The sequence below is a fragment of the Cetorhinus maximus genome, chromosome 1 (genome assembly GCF_964194155.1).
Source record: "Cetorhinus maximus chromosome 1, sCetMax3.hap1.1, whole genome shotgun sequence".
Taxonomy (NCBI): domain Eukaryota; kingdom Metazoa; phylum Chordata; class Chondrichthyes; order Lamniformes; family Cetorhinidae; genus Cetorhinus; species Cetorhinus maximus.
Genome location: NC_135879.1, coordinates 194,004,234 through 194,020,640, shown reverse-complemented (window position 1 = coordinate 194,020,640; position 16,407 = coordinate 194,004,234).

Sequence of the window (16,407 nt, the reverse complement as noted above, 5' to 3'; positions counted from 1 at the left end):
TTCAGTTAGTATCTCTCCCATTTCCTCTGGCTCAACACATAGATTCCCACCTCTGTCCCTGAGTGGGCCTACCCTTTCCCTGGCTACCCTCTTGCTTTTCACATATGTATAAAAGGCCTTGGGATTTTCCTTAATCCTGGTTGCCAGCGACTTTTCATGATCCCTTTTAGCCCTCCTGACTCCTTGCTTAAGTTTCTTCCTACTTTCTTTATATTCTCCACGGGCTTCATCTGTTCCCAGCCTTCTGGCCCTTATGAATGTTTCCCTTTACTCTTTGACTAATCTCACAATATCCTTCGTTATCCAAGGATCCTGAAACTTGCCATGCTTATCCTTCATCTTAGCAGGAACATGCCAGCCCTGAATTCTTATCAACTGACGTTTGAAAGCCCCCCACATGTCAGTTGTTGATTTGCCCTCAAACATCTGCCTTCAGTCTAGATTCCTCAGTTCCTGCCTAATATTGTAATAATTAGCCTTCCCCCAATTAAGCACCTTAACCCGAGGACTCCTGTTATCCTTATCCACCAGTACCTTGAAACTTACTGAATTATGGTGACTTTTCCCGAAATGCTCCCCTACGAAACTTCGACCACCTGGCCGGATTCATTCCCTAATACCAGGTCCAGTATTGCCCCTTCCCTAGTTGGACTATCTACATATTGTCTCAGGAAGCCATCCTGGATGCACCTTACAAATTCTGCACCATCCAAACCCCTAACACTAAGTGATTCCCAGTCAATATAGGGAAAGTTAAAATCACCCACCACAACAACCCTATTGCTTTTCCATATTTCCAAAGTCTGCCTACATAACTGTTCCTCAATCTCCCGCCGGCAATTGGGAGGCCTATAGTAAACCCCCAACATTGTGACTGCACCCTTCCTAGTCCGGAGCTCTACCCATATTGCCTCGCTGCATGAGCCCACTGAGGTGTCCTCCTGTCGTACAACTGTGATATTCCCCTTAACCAGCAGTGCAACTCCACTACCTCTTCTACATCCCTCTCTATCCTGCCTGAAACATCTAAATCCTGGAACGTTTATCTGCCAATCCTGTCCATCCTTCAACCAAGTCTCTATAATAGCTATAACATCATAGTCCCAAGTACTAATCCAAGCTCTAAGCTCACCTGCCTTGCCTGTTATACTTCTCGCATTGAAACAAATGCATTTCAGATCCCCAGTCCCACTGTGTTCAGTAATTTCTGCCTGCCTGCCCTTCCTCTTAGTCCTACTGGCCATATTCACTGGTTCCCAGTCATTTATTTCACCTGCTGACCTATTGCACTGGTTCCCACCCCCCTGTCATACTAGTTTAAACCCTCCCGAGTGACACTAGCAAACCTCGCAGCCAGGATATTGGTGCCCCTCCAGTTTAGATGCAACCTGTCCTCCTTGTACAGGCCGCAGCTGCCCCGGAAGAGATCCCAATGATCCAGATATCGGAAACCCTCCCTCCTACACCATCTGTTCAGCCACGTGTTCAGCTGCACTAACTTCCTATTTCTAGTCCCACTGGCACGTGGCACAGGGAGTAATCCTGAGATTACAACCCTAGAGGTCCTGTTTTTTAACTTTCTGCCTAACTCCCTGAACTCCCGTTGCAGGACCTCGTCACTCTTCCTGCCTATGTCGTTAGTACCAATGTGTACCACGACCTCTGGCTGTTCTCCCTCCCCCTTGAGAATGTCTCATACCCAATCAAAGACATCCTGGACCCTGGCACCAGGGAAGCAACATACCATCCTGGTGTCTCTTTCAAAACCACAGAAGCACCTATCTGAGCCCCTGACTATAGAGTCCCCTATGACAATTGCTCTTCTGTGCTTTGACCGCCCTGCTGAACAACAGAGACAGCCGTGGTGCCACTGCTCTGGCTATTGCTGTTGTTTTCCCCTGATAGGCCATCCGCCCCAACAGTATCCAAAATGGTCTACCTGTGGACCAGAAGCTCTGGATTCAAGTCCCACTTCATGGGTGGAATTTTCTGTGCCTGCTGGCATCAGGCATGTTTGGTGGCATGAGTGGACAATATTGCAAGAAGGCCAAAAATCGGTTTCACGATGTTGTGAAACCAGTTTGCCATTGCCCATCCTGTCCGTCAATGGCGGGCTGCGTTTCCTGCCGTCAGATGTTGGGAAGCTCATTGTAATATATCTGCATCTCATTATAAGCTCAGCCCGCTGGAATCATCCCCTCCTGCTGGATCATCCAAGCATACCGGTGTGATTGCACACAGATGTGTTTCACAACTGTACATTAGTGATGTGCACCTGGTGAGCTGCACTTCACTTGGGACTTCGAGGTTTGTTTGTCTACCTTGCTTCGGGCAGCACTCGCAGTTATTAGTGCCAGGCTTCAGAGACAGCACAACATCACTTTTATGGGGGCTCACAGGCAGGTCTCTACCTAGAACAACCATAAGGCAGGGGTGGCTGCTCAACAGCTGGAGGGGTAGGGTTTGCTTGGGAGAGGGGGAGAAGTGGCCTCAGGCAAAGGAAGAGGCTGCAGGATGAGGGCTGTTCTGGGGAAAGGGGTATGCCAGGGTGTGTGTGTGGGAGCACATGTTGATCTGTGCAAGTGGCCTCAAGATAGTGAGGGCTGAAGAGGTAGTCTCCAGCGGAGATGAGGCCAGATGGAGATGTGAGAGTGTGTGTGAGAGAGTGAGTGGTTATATCCCTTGAGCCGGCAGTGAGTGAGATGCTAGTGAACGTGTGATGGACTTGAGTGTGTGAATTTGGAGTGATGAGATGGTTGTCTTACCCTGGCAGCATGGATGAGATCATTCATCTTCTTTCTGCATTGGATGGCCAACCTCTTCTGTGCAACATTGGCACTGACCACCACTGCCATCGCCTACCAAGCTGGAGTGGTAATGTTGCTGCTCCTACTACAGCTAGAGCAGAGGTAGAGGACACCACAGCGGGCCTCCGTGGCATCCAAAAGGCACTCGAGGGGCATGTCATTAAACTGCAGGGGCTGCAGTCTTCTTGCCTTTTGGGGCCATGTCTTCTTTGGAGTGGTCCTGGGCTAAAAGCACTGAGAGGTGTGCGCACAGCTGCACTTTAAATGTGGCACCCAGCAGGATGAAGCAGCGATGTGACGGCATGGCGGGTGATTCAGAGCCTACCTGCCATCAAAATGGTGTGTTTCCCGGAATGCATGATTAATGAGGCGGGATTGGGACGATATGGTGAGAAAAGCCGCCATTGCAGCCAATGGGTAAAACATCTTTTTTCCTACCCACTATCGCAATTAGTGCAAATCTGGGACCGTTCTGCCCCAGGACTTGATGGTCATAGAACGTACTTTCATAACGTGGTCAAAGAGGCTGCCTATCAGCCGGTAAATCTTTCTCATCTTACTGATGGCAGGCGGTGAGAGTGGGAGAGTTTCCTGGTCAGCCAGACTGCAGAAGGCAAAGGCAAACCACTGCAGCACTTTGCCCAGCATAATCATGGACCAATCCAATGGAAGTCCATGGTCACCAATGTCCTTCTAGGGCATGGTATTTGGAGAAGGAGGAGGCTGTCACTAAGTCCCAGCAGTTACACTCTTCTGATATGAACAGCTGATAGCATAGTCAGAACAGTTTGAATGTACTGCGATGAGAAAACATTGGGCTTATGTTATAGAATTAAATCCAGAGCAAAGTCAATCGTCTCAGATGTTCAGATTCACAACCTAGCACAAAACCTACAATGCAAGTACAGCACCAAGTTTTTGCAGAGAAGCAATAGTACAAGGAGGACTTTGTTTCAGTTCAGGTTTGGATATATGCTTTCCAGACCAAGCAGGAATCATTTTCCTTTGTAACACTCTTAGTTACTTTTAACTTTGCTATTATTTGCTGCAATATCCCAGCGAGCATTTAGAAGCCCAATTATGTGTTCCTCATTGGACAAATTGCAGAAATACCTGGAGCCACTGTTTCTGTGTTCTGTCAAGTGACCAAAAGGTCATTCTCTCGCAAGAAGTGCTCTGTTAACAACAACAAAAAAATCAAGCATGTTCGAACACCCTGAAACCTAACCTGTGGTGAAGGAACAGTGGTGAAAGTCAGGAAATGCATTTTTAAAAATCTGAATGCACTGTCTAACAGTGTGGTGGAGGTGCATTCAATCGAGGCTTTCATAAGAGAATTGGATAATTATCTGAAGAGAAAAGGATTGCAGGACTGTGGGGAATAGCTGGGGGAGTGGAACTAGGTGAGTTGCTCTTGAAGAGAACTGGAACAGGCAAAGTAGGCCGAATGGCCTCCTTCTGTGCTGTAACCATTCCATAAGTCCATGTTGTTTTTTTTTTAATTTGCTATTTTAAAGTCAATGGAGATGTAGACACTTCAGAAAGGAAAATAAAACAGAAATCTATATCAAATTAAATGAATATATCAGGATGCAATGTTTCAAAATCCTAAACAGGCTATAAATCAAGTTTCTTACCTTTCATTTTAATGCCTACTTCTTTGCTTTCTTGACTTTAATAAGGGAGAATCCCTTTCTTGGTTCACTGAAGATATAGTTCAATAAGTGTCAAAAATCAAATAATGTCAACATCATACCTCATTACTATGTTGCAGTTTTATAACCAAAAAAAGTAGATTATTTTGAAGATTGAAAAACCAGCTTTTAACTTTGGCTGCAGAGACTGGTTTCAAGAGGTAACCCATCCAAAACATACCTCCCCAGACAAAGCAATAGGAATGCAAATCATCAAATGGCAGTTTAGGCTATAAAAACTATTACAGTAAAATCAAGTGTAAAATTGCTTACAAGATTGCATTGGTAAAATGTATGTCCATGTGCAGAAAACGTTAATAAAAGAATAAAGGTGTGGAATATATAATTTATTCTTTAAGTGTAGCTTCCAATCAGAAATGCAACTGCTGAAGTATTCTGGAACTGATCCCCGAGAAATATATCTTTCAGATGAGACATTAAACTGAGGTCTAATATTCCTGCTCAGCTGGGCATAAAAGATCATGGAGAGAATTTTAACCTGTGTGTGGGCAGCAGGTTAAAACAGCTGAAACAGCTAGTATGGCAGGAAGCCAGTCGAGTTCCATCTTTAACATGAACGTGTTCTGCAACACACGGGAAACTCCTCTGGGACAGGCAGGTCGGCAATTTAAACATGTAAATTCCTTATTGGCTGCACTTTTAACCCAGAATTCTGCATTTAACTAGGTTTGCATGGGTTTCTCAGGCTTGTTGGAAGTCACCAAGGAAAAGAAGTTGAGAAGAAGGTGAGATTTGAAATGGTTAAGTGATTGAGAGGTAAGAAATTCTTTAAATACTGAGATCTGAACAGACATTTTCCAGGTCCCTTGCGGCTGGGCTGAGACAGAATGCATCACAAAATTATGCCAAACCTGTGGCATGGACATGCCTTCACATCTGAAAATGCCTACAGGAGTGAAAATGGCCATTGTCATGGTGTGAAACCGGTGATAATGAATAGGACACCTGCTTCATTCCCCACTTGGAGGCAAAGAAAAAGAAAACTGGATGTACTATATAATGGGCTGTTGATTTGCTATTGCCAATTTCATGCTTTCGCTGAAGACAAATATCACCTGCCTATATTTTTTCAGGTTATATACTTAGTGCTCTTTAGATGATTTTTGAGTCTTTGCAAGGATGGTTTTCTGGTAAAGGTTTTTCTCTTTTCCACATATGTTTTCATTTTCTTTCTTTGCTTGATATCTTCATACAGCTTTTCCTGAAACTCTGAAAGTGCATTTCTACCCAGTAACTCCTCACACTTTCAATTATGTTTGAACGTATGTGTAGGGTCATGTATCATTGCAAAGTACAAGACTCCAGTTGTAGTGGAGAGATGATAGGCTATATATATGAAAAAAAAACTCACAGTGGAGCAATAAGGCTGACATCCAGTTACCTATGTCACCACTGACACTGAAAAACTAAAATATCAGAAGGTGGTTGATTGTTCAGCTGACCCACTCTCAATTACCATTTTGCAATATTTCAGTAGCAGCCTGTAGATGCCAGAATGAAACCCATTTGATTTTTCAAAAGCCATTACCACAAAGTAAAAATATATCAAAAAGCTGATACAGATATAGTGGATAGGAATATCTACAACACTATGGATAGAACATTTGGTGCATAGCCAACTATGTAATGTTCAGCAATTCTCTATTCTTTCTAAAGTCAAAAAATATAAATCATGGATTAAAGCCAGTCATTCCAGCTTGTAAAGGGCTTGAGCTGGAAAATTGGCACTATGCTGGAGTATTCAGTATCGTTTTTTATTAATTCATGGGGTGGGAGTGATGCAGGAAAAGTCAGCATTTATTGCCCATTCCTCATTGCTTATTAAGGTAGTGCTGAACTTAGAAGTGTTCTTCATTGTCACCAACTGGAACAGGGATAAAGTTCTTCAGCACTGTCAGCCTCTGCCTTATGAGCATATATATAAATGATTAAATATAGGAATGATCACTTTAGAATTGCACAATAGACCTTTAATTGGACTTTACCTATTTAAGAGTAACTGGTGGTCATGCTATTCTCAAAAGAGTCTAAAGATTAAAGTGCTTTCACTTCAGTCACCTTTTTCAAAATGAAGAGGGAAAACTAAGCATTGAACAGCCCACAATGAATAGGAAGTAAATGTGCTTCTATTAGGTTGATCAGATAAATGGCAGAAATTTGAAAAGAGTGGGAGCTGAGAGTCAAAGTGGAGATTTAAGAGTGGGAGCTGAGAGTCAGAGCGGGAATTTGAAAAGAGCGAGAGCTGAGAGTCAGAGTGGAGATTTAAAAAGAGCGGAGCTGGACTCGGGGCTGAAAGCGGCGCAAGGACGTCATGATTCAAAAAGTGACGTGACGCAGGGGAGGCAGCTGATTGGTAAGTAGGGTCAGGTGAGTACTTCTACTTCTACTTTTTTTCTACTGATTAAACTGCTGCAGTCCATTAGCTTAAACAAAATAAGGTGAGGACTTTGGACTGTATTGGGAGTGCTTTGGAGTTGAATAAGGCCTCTAGCGTAGTTGTATTATTTTAAGAGAGTAACTAACAAGCTTAATCTAAAGGGAAGTCATGGCAGCAAAGCTTGCACCCATGATATGCTCCTCCTGCGCTATGTGGGAAGTTATGGACACTTCCAGTGTCCCTGGCGACCATGTGTGCAGGAAGTAGATTCAAAATTGGCTTAGTTGTAGGAGGCAGAGGGTGATGACAGAAGGATGCTTTAGTGACTGGAAGCCAGTGTCCAGTGGCGTACCACAGGGATCTGTGCTCGGTCCCCTATTATTTGTCATTTATATAAACGACGTAGACGTTGGGGGTAGGATTAGTAAGTTTGCGGATGACACAAAAATTGGCCAGGTGGTTAACAATGAGGTTGAGTGTCTTGGGCTAGAGGAACATATAGACGGGATGGTCAAATGGGCAGATAAGTGGCAGATGGAATTTAACCCTGAAAAGTGTGAGGTGAAACACTTTGGAAGGAGTAATTTGATAAGGAAGTATTCAATGAATGGCATGGCACTAGGAAGTTCTGAGGAACAAAGGGACCTTGGCGTGTGTGTCCATAGATCTCTGAAGGTGGAGGGGTATGTTAGTGGGGTGGTAAAAAATGCATATGGGACACTTGCCTTTATCAATCGAGGCATAGATTACAAAAGTAGGGAGATCATGTTGCAGTTGTATAGAACCTTGGTGAGGCCACAGCTGGAGTACTGTGTGCAGTTCTGGTCACCACATTATAGGAAGGATGTGATTGCACTGGAGGGGGTGCAGAGGAGATTCACCAAGATGTTGCCTGGGGTGAAACATTTAAGTTATGAAGAGAGGTTGGATAGACTTGGGTTGTTTTCGTTGGAGCAAAGAAGACTGAGGGGCGACCTGATCGAGGTGTACAAGATTATGAGGGGCATGGACAGGGTGGATAGGGAGCAGCTGTTCCCCTTAGTTGAAGGGTCAGTCACAAGGGGGCATAAGTTCAAGGTGAGGGGCAGGAGGTTTAGGGGGGATGTGAGGAAAAACTTTTTTACCCAGAGGGTGGTGACGGTCTGGAATGCACTGCCTGGGAGGGTGATGGAGGTGGGTTACCTCACATCCTTTAAAAAGCACCTGGATGAGCACTTGGCACATCATAACTTTCAAGGCTATGGGTTAAGTGCTGGTAAGTGGGATTAGGTAGGTAGGTCAGGTGTTTCTTATGTGTCGGTGCAGACTTGATGGGCCAAATGGCCTCTTCTGCACTGTGATTCTGTGATTCTGTGAAGTGTGTCCAGCTGCATCAACTGGCTAACTGCAATTCAGAGCTGGAGCTGTGGGTGGATTCACTGTGGAGTATCCGTGATGCTGAGATTGTCATGGACAGCATGTTCAGTGAGGTGGGCACAGCACAGGTAAAGACTGAGCAGGCAAAAAGGGGATGGGTGACCACCAGGCAGAGTAGTGGAAGGCACAAGAGGGGAGGAAAAAGAGTGGAAGGGCTATAGTGATAAGGGATTCAATAGTAAGGGAATCAGACAGGCATTTCTGCAGCTGCAAAAGAGACTCCAGGATGGCATACAAAAACAAAAATAGCTGGAAAAACTCAGCAGGTCTGACAGCATCTGCGGAGAGGAACACAGTTAACGTTTCGAGTCCGTATGACTCTTCAACAGAACTAATGAAAAATAGAAATGAGGTGAAATATAAGCTGGTTTTATTTCCATCCATTGTTTTATCTCTGCCTTTTAGCCTATTTCGATCCCTTCCCGGGGGTGGGGGGGAGGGGGGGTGGGGGGGGTAGCCACCCCCACTAGGGCTATCTGGCACTTGCTTGTCCTGCTTTCTACCCTTAATGTCACCATTAGCACATTCCTTAGATAATATCACCACCGTCAACACCCCTTTGTCCTTTTGTCTATGACATCATTGGCAATCTCTTCATTGCCTCCACCTATCACTGGCCCTCTATCCAGCTCTACCTGTCCCACCCCCCTCTACCAGCTGATATTTCACCTCATATCTATTTTTCCTTAGTTCTGATGAAGAGTCATACAGACTCGAAACATTAACTGTATTCCTCTCCGCAGATGCTGTCAGACCTGCTGAGTTTTTCCAGCTATTTTTGCTTTTGTTTCAGTCATTTATATATGTATATATATATACATATATAAATGACTTGGATGAGGGAACCAAATGCAATATTTCCAAGTTTGCTGATGACACAAAACTGGGCGGGGTTGTGAGTTGTGAGGAGGATGCAAGGAGGGTGTTTTAGACAAGTTGTGTGTGTGGGCAAACACATGGCAGATGCAGTATAACGTGGATAAATGTGAAGTTATACGCTTTGGTGAGAAAAACAGAAAGGCAGATTATTATTTAAATGATCACATATTTGGAAATGTGAATGTACAAAGGGATCTGGGTTTCCTTGTACATCAGTCAATGAAAGTAAATAAGAAGGTGCAACAAGCAATTAGGAAGGCAAATGCTTTGTTAGCCTTCATTGCAAGAGGATTTGAGTTCAGAAGTAGGGGTGTCTTAATGCAGTTATACAGGGCCTTGGTGAGACCACACCTAGTGTATTACGTGCAGTTTTGGTCTCTCTGCCTAATAAAGGGTATACTTGCTATAGAGAGAGTGCAGTGAAGGTTCACTAGGCTGATACCGGGGATGGCAGGACTGTCGTAAGAGGAGAGATTACTTCGACAAGGCCTGTATTCACTAGAGTTTAGAAGAATGAGAGGGGATCTGATTGATATGTATAAAATTCTAACAGGGCTAGACAGACTGGGTGCAGGGAGGATGTTTCCCTTATTTGTGGAGTCTAGAACCAGGGGCCACAGTCTCTGGATACAGGGCAGGCCATTTAGGACTGAGATTAGGAAGAATTTTTTCACTCAGAGGGTGGTCAACCTGCGGAACTATCTACCACAGAAGACTGTGGAGGCCAGGTCACTGAGTATATTCAAGAAATAAATTGATAAATTTTTGGAAATTAGGGGCATCAAGGAGGATGGAGAGTAAGCGGCAATATGGCATTGAGATAGAGGATCAGCCATGATCATATGGAATGGTGGAGCAGGCTTGAAGGGCTGAATGGCCTTCTCCAGCTCTTAGTTTCTATGTTTCTATCTGGTTGCTTAATTTGCTGCTGACACAAAGATCGGCAGGAAAGCAAGTTGAGAAGAGGTGATAAAGGGTGGAATTTTAAAGCCCCTCCGATCAGTGGGATTTTCCATTCCCCCCGAAGTCAATGGAGTTTTGAATGGCTGGCCACATTTTATGGCCCTGCCCTGCTGTGACAGGTCCATAAATTTCCGCCCAAGGAGTCTGCAAATGGACATAGATGGGTTAAGTGAGTGGGCAAAAGCTTGGAAGATTGAATTATGGGAAAATGTGAACTTGTCCACTTTGACAGGAAGAATAGAAAAGCAGAATATTATTTAAATGGAGAGAGATTGCAGAACTCTCAGGTACAGAGGGATTTGGGTGTCCTGGTACAGGAATCACAAAAATTTAGTATGCAAGTACAGCAGGTGATTAGGAAGACAAATGGAATTTGTTGTTTATTGCAGTGGGAATGCAATATATGAGTAGGCATGTTTTGCTACATTTGTACATTGCTACATGTTTTGCTACAGTTGGCATTGGTGAGACCACATCTGGAGTACCGTGTACAGTTTTGGTCTCCTTATTTAAGAAAGGATCTAAATGCATTAGAAGCAGTTCAGAGAAGGTTCACTTGACTGATACCTAGGAAGTGGGGTGTTGGGGTTATCTTAAGAGAAAAGGCTGGACAGGTTGGGCCTAATTCCAATGGAGTTTAGAAGATTGAGGTGATCTTATTGAAACATATAAGATCTTGAAGGGACTTGACAGGGTGGATGCTGAAAGGATGTTTCCTCTTGTGGGAGAGACTAGAACTGGGGAACACAGTTTAAAAATATGGGGTCTCCCATTTAAGATGGAGATGAGAAGTTTTGCTCTCAGAGGTTTGTGAATATTTGGAACTCTCTTCCCCACAGAGCAGGGTCAATGAATATTTTTAAGACAGAGATAGATAGATTCTTGGCTAACAAGGGAGTCAAAGATTAACAGGGGTAAGTGGAATGTGGATTTGAGGCCGCAATCAGATCAGCCATGAGCTTACTGATGGCAGAGCAGGCTCAAGGGGCTGAATGGCCTACTCTTGTTCCTAATTCGTATGTTTGCATGTTTTTGTAAGAAGTCTTGCTCAGGGAAAGATTGTTACTTCTTAAACTAAAGGAAGATTATTTCAGCATTTTCAATAAAAGGGTTAGAAACTTATCAATATTAGTTACCAAGAGCTCCAGAAGCTACCAACCTGTATCATAATGTTATAGGCTGGATTTTGTTTTTGTCTCGAGGGTGTGTCATTTTCTTACTTAAGAGTGCCCAGAAATACAGAGCAGAAGCAGGTAAATTGAGTTAATGTACAGAGCCATGACCCAATTGAATGATAGAACAGGCTTGAGGGGATGAGTAGCCTATTCCTGTTCCTACAATTTTTCTATGAGAATCACTTTTTTTGAAGTTGTTTCAAATAGGAGGATGATGAGGATATGGAAGAAGCAAGAATGGAGTGAATGGCAGGAAGGCATCACTGAAGGCACCTGAAATTGATCTATAGATCCCTATTGTGTACCCTGGAGCGTTTAAACATAATATTATTCTTGGGTAATATATAATTTGTCTATATGTATTATCAGTACATTTTAATTGGAACTGAACGCATTGATGTTTCCTAGGTTTCTCAATCTGACAATGTACTAGAAGGTTTTGCTTCTCTCCAGAGGCTATTGGGGAATTATGCCAACTGTTCGTTGAATAATTGCTCGCCGTGATCATAAAAAGCACCACATTATTTATGAATGTTAAAATGACTTCTGCACTGAATGTTTTTGTTACTGGTTCCTTTCACGACTTCTTAAGTGACACATGCCATATCAATCGGACAGCTTGCTACAGAGCATTTCATAAAGAAGGTGAATAATGCTCTTATCTAGAAGGCTTCTCAGTTGATCTTGTTTTCAATACATCTTGCTAAACAAACAGATTAGGCGGTGAACTTTTACATATTAGCTACATCCCTGGCTGTGTAGGGTTCATTTAACTGCAGTCCTGTGTTGCAATTTTGCCTCTTCTGCTCAGGTGTTCAGTATTACCAAGGCAGAGTCTTTTCCAATCTGTTCTTGGCAGCTCACCTCCTCTTCCTTGTTTATCTCCAACTACCTCTGCCCTGTTCTCCCAAGGAGCTGCAGTGCTAACTTTTTTGTGTGCACTTATATTCTGCTCCCACACCCTCTGACCATTCTTTGCCACTGGCTGTGTACAGCCTTTAATTTGCAAATAAGAAAACACACTGAGAAAGGAATAGGATTGGCACATATATTTGCTTTCGGCTGAACACCTACATCCATATGATAGTGGTTTTGCTTATAGGTTCAGGCTAGTTTTAATCGCCTCCCTGTTGAGACTCCCACCACCACCCTTGAGTCAGATATTGAGAGAATAGATGCTGTTACAGTGAATAAGAGATGGTTAAACAGTTCCTTTGGATTATTGGAATTGCATTGTGGAACTGATGCTTGAAAGTAATCCACTGGAGTTGAATCCAAAGTATGTCAGTTTACAATGGACTGGCAGTATGACAAGTATAATTGCTAAAAACACACACAAATATTTGCAGTATAGAAGTCCTGTTGTGATAATAAATTGTTTATTCTCAGTACTGTGCTTTCTGCTGTATCAGAATCTCATTAAGTGAACAGGTTTGCAATCCATGTCCAATGTAACCATAGCCCCATTTTATCTGTACATATTAATATATTGTTGCTCATAAGAAAATAGGAAACTCTGTGAATAAATCTAACAAGGTCATGCCTTGAATAATCCAATTAAATGCTGCATGCAAGGTATTCGCATATTTGGGATTACGTGTAATGCGTTACACTCTTAAGACAGTAAACTTCCAATTATATTTACTTGTGAAAAAATAGACATAAACTATATATATTACTCTAGAATAATATATTTTCTAGAAACAGTCCAGGGTCCACAATACTGAAACACTGGCCTGTTTAATAGAAAATCTGAGTTTGATTCCCAGCAATGGCTAGCATTGCAACACAGGCTTTTTTCACTGATGTGTGGTCTGAAGTTCCCTTGAAGAAGGATCAAACTGATAGAAAAGTAATTCCATACTGACCACTAATCTACATCTATTGATGGGTTAACTTGGCAACGTCCATTGTAATGTTTACAAACTACAGTATCTTGGTCTCTCAGCTAAGGACCTCACATTCATTGGAGGGGCTAACTGGAAAAGTAAGAAGAAAAAGGACAGTTATCTCAATAAACTAATAATCTCACCAGTCTGTTCAATACATTAGTTTACCTCTTTTTATCATCCACCAGCAACTCAAGGATGTAGACAATCAGATCTCCTTGAAGATCAGTGATCACCATCCTGACCTGATTGTTGGGATAGCATAAAGTTTTACTGTAACTTGTGTGTTGCACCAATTGACACTTGATTCAGTAATGATTCTCCTACTGATATATCATCCTTAATGTTTTAATTAATGTAATAGAATCTTGCTAAAAGAATGATCAGATTTCTTTTAATTGCTTGTAGGATGTGGGCATCACTGGCTAGGCCAGCATTTATTGCCCATCCCTAATTGCCCTTGAGAAGGTGGTGATGAGCTGCCTTCTTGAATCTCTGCAGCCCTTGTGGTGTAGGTACACCTACAGTGCTGTTAGGAAGGGAGTTCCAGGATTTTGATTCAGCAATAATGATAACCATTCTTTTTAAAATTGTCAATATAAGATTTAGATTGCTACTGAAACTCACTGAAGAAAGTTATTCTCCTAAGTATTGCATTTAGGATAATTTTCCTCAACATTGAAAAACTGGTTACCATTTTTAAGTATGATTTGTAAGTTGTTATGACCAGCTGCATGGTTACCTTGCATCCTATATTTTCAGTTGCTGGAATGTGTTGAGAAACATGCTACATTTGTGTTCTAATATGGCTACTGTAGAAATGAAGAATTCATTTGTATTGTGCCACAGAATAACACAAGAGATTGTGAGGGAACACTCAACTGGAGTCAGCCTTTTGGCATGTGTAGAGAATTGATTAGGAGAAAGGGAACAGTTACAATAATGAGTTTATACTCTAATTGGCAGGATGAGAGTAATGGTAACCCTCAGGGATTGGTACTGGACCTCAGCTTTATACTACAATATGAAATGATTTAGAAGAAAGGATGGAAAGCCAAGTTTGGCAACAATGTGGTGACATTACCACTACGCCATGCCTCCCCTGGGAGCAGAAAATTGCAAAGGGACAGTGAAAGATTAAGTGAGTTGGTAAAACTATGACAGATTGAGTTTGATGTGGGAAAGTGAGAAGTCATCCACTTTAGACCCAAGAAAAATGAATCAGAGTCTATTCTATATGGTGAGAAGCTAGGATCTGTGGAGGAGCAAAGAGATTTTGCAGTCCATGAACAGAATAATTTCAATCTAATGGTCAGGTACAAAAAATAGTTCAACCAGTATGCAGAATATTAGCCTTCATCTCAAGAGAGCTGGAATACGAATGCATGGAAGTTGTGCAATTCAGTTGTATAAAGCTCTGCTCGGACTACATCTGGAGGATCGTGTTTAATTCTGGATTCTGCATATCAGGTAGCTTGAAGGGAGTGTAGCATAGACCCGCATGCATTATACCAGAGCTAAAGGGGGAAATGAGGAAATGTTGCATTCACTAGGCTTGTATTCCCTCATGATTTAAATGAGGTGTTTAAAATGATTAAATTATTTGATTGGGTACTTAGAAACTAACTACTTCCTCGAGAGGAGTCCAGAAAAAGGCAGCACAGCCTTAAAATTAGAGCAAGGCTGGTCAAGGGTGGTTTCAGGAAGCATTTATTCATGCAGCGGATTATGAAAATCTGGATCTCTTTTTTCCAAAAGCTGTTGAGGCTAGGCCAATTAAAAAAGCCCACACTGAGATTGATACATTTTTGTTAGCCATGACTGTTAAGGAATATGGGGCTGGATTTTACAGTCCCCCTTGCTGGGCCTTCCCACCCACCGTGATCCGGTCCCCATAATATAGTGGGTGGGCAGACACTGAAACGGCAGCCCACCCGCCATTTTTAAAAAGATAATTAACAGGAATGGGGCTTTTTAATCGAGCCAAATGACCCATACCTCATGCTGCCCACACTATAAAACAGTTGGCGTGAGCAGGTGGGCAGGAATGGGGAGCCTGCTTTCGAAAAAACTTTTGGAAAGATGGGAAGGAAGGGGGCATAGCATTCGGGAATGCCCTTTGTGCATTGGGGACACCCCCTCCCAAGAAGCTACCCTCACTTTGTTCCTCCCCACCTGGGCTCCCAAGCCCATCCAAACCCAATCCCCCTCTCTGCCCTAAAAGCCCAGGGCATACCTAGCTCTGGGATCCATTGAAGTTCTTCATGAGCCTACTTGCAGTCCAAGCAGCACCCACCACTCAGTTCTGGCGCTGCTGCAGCTTCTAGAGCTGTCGGCCAATCAGATTGGCTGGCAGCTCTTGAGGGCGGGACTTCCTCCCACTGAGGAGCAGAAGTCCCACTCCGGACTTACTGCCAAGGCCTTGCGCACACTGTGGGCATCCAAGATGCAGGAGATGCTGGATCCTGACAGCAACTGCATACGGGAGGAATGTCGATGGCATGATGGGTGGATTCTCGTCGGCAAGGCTGTGCCGCGAAGCAGCCCACGAAAGTTAGAAAGTCACTGTGGAGGGTCTGCTCACAATGGATGATGGTTAAGGGAGTGGAGAGGAAGGTCCAGCTGTGTTTGGGAGAGGAAGATGTACCGGGGGATTGGGAGAGGAAGGTCTAGGATCAACTAGGAGAGGAAGATGTGTCAGGATGGGGTGAGGTTGGGAGTTGGGGGAATGAAGGTGTCAGTATAGGATGAGGTCAGAAAGGGGGGATTGAAGATGTAAGGAGGGGAGACTTGCGGGGAGGAAGGAGTACGGGGGAGGAGGGGGTAACAGGGGAGAAGACGGCAACTCAGGAGGTAGGTGTGAGGGGGGTGGAAGGTGTAAAGGAAGGAATTTGGAGAGGGGGAATGCAGTGAGAGGAGGCAGTAATGCTGGAGGAAGAACCAAAGCTAGAGGAAAGAGTCAGGAGGGGGAAAGGACTAAGGGTGGAGGAAGAAGTAAGGCTGTCTGAAGGAGTCAGGAAGGGGAAAGGACTAAGCAGGGGTGGAGTCTGGGGGGCGAAGAGGACGAAGGAGCAGGGGAGTCCACAGGGGAAGGGGTTCCAAGGGGGGGAATGGGTCTGGAGGGGGGTATGTCCAGGTGAACAAGGGAGGGTCTGATGTGTCCATGACTGCCCCCTGGGGAGGGAA